Genomic DNA, 6,727 nt, shown 5'->3' with positions numbered 1-6,727 from the left:
TGTCCCCAGCCGGCGCCCCCGCGGTGGCGGGGCACCTCCCCCGAGATGCGCCAGGCAGTGCAGCCACAGGGCCCTGCGTCCTGGGCTGGGCGCGGGGTGGGGGGGGGGGGTGCCTGTGCTGGGCCTTTCCTTGCCTTGCTGACAGGTCCGAGGGAGTGTGCACACTCCCCGCGCCACCAAATGGCAAGTCTCTGGAAGTCAGGGTACATATTGAGAGGATCATGGTACTTTCTCAAACATAGTCAGTCAGTCAGGTATATAAAGCTTTTTTATTTCTTCAATTTCATTTTAGAACATAAGGCAGAATCAAGTCCTTTTTTAGAGGTTTTCTAAATGACCACATTGATGTTTCGCTGTGCCTTTTTCTGTCCTAGTTTTTACTGCAGTTCCTGGCTAGTACATTTTAAAAACCTGTGGAAGCGTTGGTTTCGTAATGCGTCTGGAAAAGAAACGCTCCTCGTAAAGTATGTGGTCGGTGGAAAACTCGCCTGGGTGCTGTGGGGTTGAGGCGCAGTAGTCCCCTCAGCAGTCTGGGGTCATGCAGGAGAGGAGATTCCAGCTGCTTCTTCCCTCTGCCCTGTGGACCTGTGACAGGAGTGGCCCAGGGCTGAGGGAGCTGGTGAGTCCTGTCCCATCAGGGGTTCCGTAGCTCACGTCGGCCTGCTAGCTTACATTTCATACGTGAGTCCGACTTGGAGCTCAGCCACTCTAGAAATTTCATTCATTTATTTGTTTCTGAAAAGCAAAGGCAGGAAGCTTTCATATTCTGTGGTATTTCGGCCTCAGGTGCTCCTTCCATAGTGGCAGTAGCTCTGATGTGGCCATGTGGGGACACAGCTCAGGCAGGTGCCCTCTCCCCATGCTCAGTGCTCGAGCCTGCAGTGCCGCTGCCGCGGAGCACAGCCAGACCTTGGGCAGCGTCTCTGGCTGGCCTCTGTGTTCCTGCAGTCTGCAACGTGGCTCGTCCGTGTCCTCTAAGCCTCCTCCCAGTATTGCCCGCTCATACTGGGCGTTTACCACCAGCCTCTGCAGGCCCTGGCCTTGCTGGATGTGTGCAGGGAGGTGGTGGCATGCTCCCGTTTCTCAGTATTAACAGAAGGACACGCTTTGCAGTAAATGAAAATGCAAATTTGAATACATCTCAAGTTAGTCCAACACTCAGACCTCTTAAGAATTCTTTTTGGTCCCTCTGTTTTTTTTCTGAGCTAACTTTATCGCCTTACACAGTAACTGTCCTCTCAGAGAAGGTGGAGGTGAGGTCAGAGGCCACCACACTTGTCCCTGAGCAGGAACCAAGCCATCTTGCTTACATCTCCTGTGCTGTGTGTGTACCTCACTTTTGCAAGTAACTCATATTTGACTGTTGCTGTTTCAAAAGCCATATTCCATGTAATTCCAGCATTCCCGTCTCTGCTCCTGTCATTTGCCTGGTCAGGCAGCACTCAGGCCCACCGTGGGCAGGTTGCTGTGCCGCGTGCCTGGGGAGGCGGGCTCTGGGCTGCTCTGCAGGAGCTCACGCGGCAGGGCTGGACGCCCAGGGCACTGTCAGCCTGCTGGGAGAGGCGCCCCAGCCCCCTTTTGCCCTGGCTCGGCTGTGAAGTGTAGGTGCAGGGAGGTGTTTTGCTGACCCTGTGCTGGTCACAGTGTCGGGATGTAGACCTGTGTGCCCTGTCAGAATGCAGGTGTGGTGCGCAGGCACCGAGGGGAGCGTGGCTGGGATGTAGAGCAGGCCGCCGAAGGTGTCTCAGGCATCGGGGTTTTCCTGCAGAGATGCGTGCCTCCTCGAACACTCAGTGCTCTGTAAATTCTGGAAGCAGGAGAGAGTTGTCTTTGTTTTTTCCTTTCTCACATTTAATCACTACATTTTTTAAAGAATTAATTTTTAATTTATTCATTCATTTATTTTAATTTGACCAGAGAGAGAAGGAAAATGAGAAAGCAAACCACCAGGTCCGGGACTAGAACTGTGGTCAGCCACGTGGGAGTGTCCAGCATCTTAACCACCATGCCACCTGCTGGTCCCCAATCACTATACATCTTAGCAGCATACAAACTGAATTTTCCCAGCATGAATATATTGTATATTAGTCCAAAGATATTACCATATTCATTCGCATCAACAGATAATTTTCCATATTTTGTGTCCATTAACTCTTTTGTTTTTCTTTTCCTTGATTCCCTGCCATCCCACCCCCCTCATTGGCTGCTCTCTTCCCACACTGTCTCTAAAATCCACAGCTGCGCTCCGTGCTTTCAATACATGGCGATCTTTTGGTCCCCACTGGAGTGCAGACATTCAGTGTATACTGAGTGGGGCACACAGCTCCTCTCATTCCCAGTCTGGCTTGCTTCACTCTGCATTGACTCCTCCAAACCCACCCTCTTTCCAGCACTTGCCAGGGTCTCGCTGCTCTTCTTGGCTGGGTGGTAGTCCACAGCGTATATGTGCCACACTTCTTTAATCCGTTCATCTTTTATTGGACATTTGGTTGATTCCATGTTTTAGAAGTTGTGAATAATGCTGCAATAAACATGGATGTGCATGTGTTGTTAAAAATATGAACCACTTCATGAATGTGCGTGGGGCCAGGTGCATCTTCTCTGTATCATTCCAGTTTTAGTCTATGTGCTGCCGAAGCAAGCACAGAAGTCAAGTCTTCAAAGCTATCTTCAAATGGAAACCAGTCCAAAATAAAGTGGAATTTAGCACTGTGCGTTGAAGACGCACTGAAGAAGGCAGACCTGCCAGTACTTGGAAGAGCACGTGGGCTGTGGAGTCAGGGCGGTCTCTCGCCGGGCTCTTCACTTGCAGTAGCTGTGTCTCCAGAAGGCCAGCAGGGTCACTCCAGGCGGGCTTGGTCAAACCCATCTGTGGGGCGCCTGAGCGGGGCCGTGAGCGCTGTGAGCAGTGTGCTTGTGCAGCTCGTGGCTGGGTCGCTCCTCTGATGAGTGCGTGTACAGGGCAGGACAGGTCCTCCCACGTCCCGCCTCCGGGAGAGGGCCCCGCCCCAGGGCATGGGGCAGATAAGCTGCAGGTCACCAGGGAGCCCACAAAGCCAGGAGAGAATGAGCTCTTCTGGAGGTGGACTCCCCTCTCTTCATCTAACACAGCGCTTATAGGAAGTTCGTCTTAGTTTACTCTCCTTTTTGTAGAGGGCACATGCACACAGGAGTGTAGAAGAGCCCCTCTCGTAAGTGTGGTCACAACGTAACCCTCTCTCTCCCCATTTCTGCATCTCAGGATCGTGCACACACATGCGTGTGTCCAGCAAGTTTTCCTTTTTTTTTTTTTAAAGAGAAAGATTTTTGCTGTAAGATGTGTGTGTTCGCCAGAGAGACAGACAGAAAGTGAGGAATCAACCTCCAGGGGGGGTGGCCACCCCACAATCCCTTCTCTTCCAGTCTCCTCTCAGGATTTTTGGCACACATGCACATGCGCCTGGTGTGAGTTTTAAGCCACCGGATCCAGAACTCAAACCACGGTCGACTGTGTGGGAGTCTGGTGAAGTAACCATTACACCATTTGCTGGTCCCCTGGCATGTTTTCCAAGCTGCCAGGGCCCGGGTCCAATCTGTGTCCAGTCATGTAGGATCGTATTTAACCACTGTTCTATAGGGCAAGCTTGTGAATTAGTTTTAATTAGCATCTTATAAATAGCTCCCCAAATAGGTTTGCTTCTAGATTTCGTCCATGCTTTTGAGCTTGTGTCTCATGATTTCAGACCATTTTCCCGTGGAGAACGTGGAAGCAGTGTCGCATGTGGGCCCGGCATGGTGAAGCAGGAGCTGGAGGGAAGAGCTCATTTCAGCTTGTAGCGGCGACTAGCCGGTGATCTGGCCTCACGTCTTGCTCTGCCTGAGTCCTCAATGTTTCAGCCTAAGACGGTGGCGGGGCCCAGCTGTGGTGGCGCAGGCCCTGGAGTGCCGCTGTGCAAGGCCGGAGCCACCTGGGAAGGCACTGGGTCTGCCTGGTCGCCAGCACGGTGGCTGTACCAGGGCACCCAGGGTCCTGACTCGCTGTAGGGCTGGGGAGGCACCGCTGGGTAAAGGCGTCAAGGGGCCTTCCCTCCACCCCCCGTGGAGGTGACAAAGACGTGAAAGTTAAGAAATGAACGGTTGGGGGCAGCAGGTGGCGGGCTGGAGGTGTGGATTCCCACCTTGCTGACCATGTTTCAAGTCCCAGATTTGGCGGCTTTAAAATCACAATGGGTACATGCGTGTGCGTGCCCCAAATCCTGAGAGGAGAATGGAGGAGAAGGGTTTCGTCATGGCTATCTCCCCTAGGGAGTGATTCCTCAGTGCCCCCCTCTGTGTCTGTCCGGGCAAGTGCATGTGCCCTATGGCAAAACCTAAAAAAAGGGCAGTGAAGTGTTCGGGTCCCATGAGCTCTAAAGTGCCTTTCGACTCTGACGTGGGGCCGCAGCGTGCTGGGTCGTGTGTCAGGGTTAGTGGAAGCTGCCGCAGGGCAGAGCTGACTCGTGTTGGTGCTGTGGCGTCTCCTGGTGCCTGTAATGTGGCGTATCAGAGCCTCTTCTGGAGGGAGTGCCCACGTCAGGTGGTTCTGACTCTCCGGCTTGCCACGAGTGCCCTGGATCCCCGCCATTCTTGCCACGTGCCGGTGGATACACGACCACGCCAGTCTCTGATTTCCAACGCTAGTGGGTGTCAGTTCAGGTGTTGGGGTTACAGGAGAGCCACGGTGGGTGCCCGGGGTGCAGTGTGGGTGGGGCTGGAGCACATCTGTGGGCACGCCTTGCCACCACGCGTTTCTCACTGTCATGCAGAGACCACACCGAGCCATGTCCCCCTGCTCACGCCGGGACTGTCGTACAGAATTGCCATGCTTGTGGGTGTTCCTTTGTACCTGTCAGGGAATTGCTGCTCTAGAACAGTCTCTAGTTTGTCGAGCATGACCCTCCACTAGCGAGTCAGGAGGGTTAGCACGCTGCCCGCCGTGCACCATGGAAGGAGACCCCTGCAGTAAGGAGGGGTAGGAAGGCCTCGTTGTCCACTTCGGCTGGTGTCACCGCCTTCCTCCAGCTTTGGGCTCCTGCCCCTCCTCCCACCATGCCCCTCCAGATGCCCTCCTTCCCTGCAGTTTTCCGTAGGCGGGTGGGGACAGGAAGAGAGGCACCAGACGACTGGCGTGGGTATGGCGCATACGTGACGTGTCCTCAAGAGCCACATCACAGGTGACACTTGGGCGTCTCCTGGTCAAGTTGTTAGCGATTAGGGTGAAAGGTCTTCCTGCCTCTGCCAGTAACCCCACTTGGTCTTGGAGGTGAGTGAGGCCTGCAGCACGGCTGAGAACCTCCTGCGGCCACCGTGGTGGGCAAGGCTGAGGAGAAGCCCGGGCAGGTGCTGGCTGCCGCTTGCGTGGATGGTTGGCACTCGCTGATGTGTTTTCCCGTGAGCCTGGCACTCACACACGTCCCTTGCAGGTGTTACGTGATGCAGCCCCAGGCCTGAGAGCCAGCACAGTCCGCTCTGGGAGGCTCTTCCTGGCCACTTCCACTGTGTCCACTGTCGGGCATCTCCTTACAGGGCCCCGTCCTGTCGTGACATGCCCCCGTACCTCCTCTAGCCTGAGCCCCAGGGACTCCGTGCCCAGTACCGTCACACGGGGCTCAGTTAGGGCTTCCCTATGGGGGCAGAAGGGGTGGAATTTGCCACCAGGAGCGCCCGGTTACGCCTGTCTCGCTGCCATTCTGCATGTTACTTTATAACACTCAGGAAACAGATCACCCCATGCAAGTTCAGGCACTTGTCCAGTTCAATTGGAATGATAAAAGGGCATTTCTGGGAGTATCAAGAATCTTCATGGCGGGACCAGCAGTTAGTGTAATGGCTATGTCGCTGGACTCCCACGTAGTTGACCGCGGTTCGAGTCCCGGACCCGGTGGCTTAAAACTCACACTGGGCGCGTGTGCGTGCATGCCCAAGATCCCATAGAGGAGAATGGAGGAGAAGGGATTGCGGCGTGGCCATCCCCTCTGGGGGGTGATTTCTCGCCTTCTATCTCTCTGTCTCTCTCTGTCTGTCTGGCGAGTGCACATGCCCTATAGCAAAAACCTCTCAAAAAAAAAAAGAAAAAGAAAGAAAAAGAATCTTCATGGCATACCTTTTAAGAGAATGTTTTCAGGGTCTGATTGCAAGTGCCCCTACTCAGGATGGCCTTCGTAGCAAACCTTTAAAAATACCCTGTAAATGCTAAGCATAAGCACTTGAGATATACACTAAGGCACCCCAACTAGTGCATTTGGAACAACCAGTCTAGATATAAAATGTTTCATATTTTGGTTTTTATTTCATAAAGATGCATCACTTTTTTTTTTTTTTTTAAGAGCGATTTTTGCTATAGGGTGCATGTGCTGACCAAGAGAGACAGAACGAGAAATCACCCCCTGGGGGTTGTCCACACCACAGTCTTCTCTTCCATTCTCTTCTTAGGATTTTGGGCATGCACGCATACACGTCCAGCCTGAGTTTTAAGCCGCCAGGTCCGGGACTCAGGGTGTGGTTGTCTCTGTGGGTTAGCGTCTGGCGGTATAACCGTCGTGCCATCTGCCGGTCCCAAAGATGCATCACTTTTTTTTTTTTTAAAGAATTACTCAGTTCCATTCATTGTCATTATATTTTTTAATGTGACCAGAGAGAAAGAGGGGGAAAGTGAGACAGCAAGCTGCCAGGTCTGGGACTTGAACCATGGACAGCCACCTGGGCCCCC

General features: G+C 53.4%; 1 protein-coding gene and 1 pseudogene across 1 annotated transcript in view; one reads left to right on the top strand and one right to left on the bottom strand.

Moving 5' to 3' along the window:
• The window catches only part of LOC102473552 (tankyrase-1), a gene marked incomplete at its 5' end in the record, with an annotated part of 104,330 nt that overhangs the window by 43,609 nt on the left and 53,994 nt on the right, over positions 1–6,727 (top strand).
• Positions 2,553–2,645, bottom strand: LOC114005834 (uncharacterized; annotated as a pseudogene).

This window comes from Tupaia chinensis, unplaced genomic scaffold (assembly GCF_000334495.1).
Source record: "Tupaia chinensis unplaced genomic scaffold, TupChi_1.0 Scaffold144602_1, whole genome shotgun sequence".
Lineage (NCBI taxonomy): Eukaryota > Metazoa > Chordata > Mammalia > Scandentia > Tupaiidae > Tupaia > Tupaia belangeri.
The sequence above is the reverse complement of the archived record's forward strand: the minus strand, read 5'-3'. Positions and strand labels throughout refer to the sequence as shown.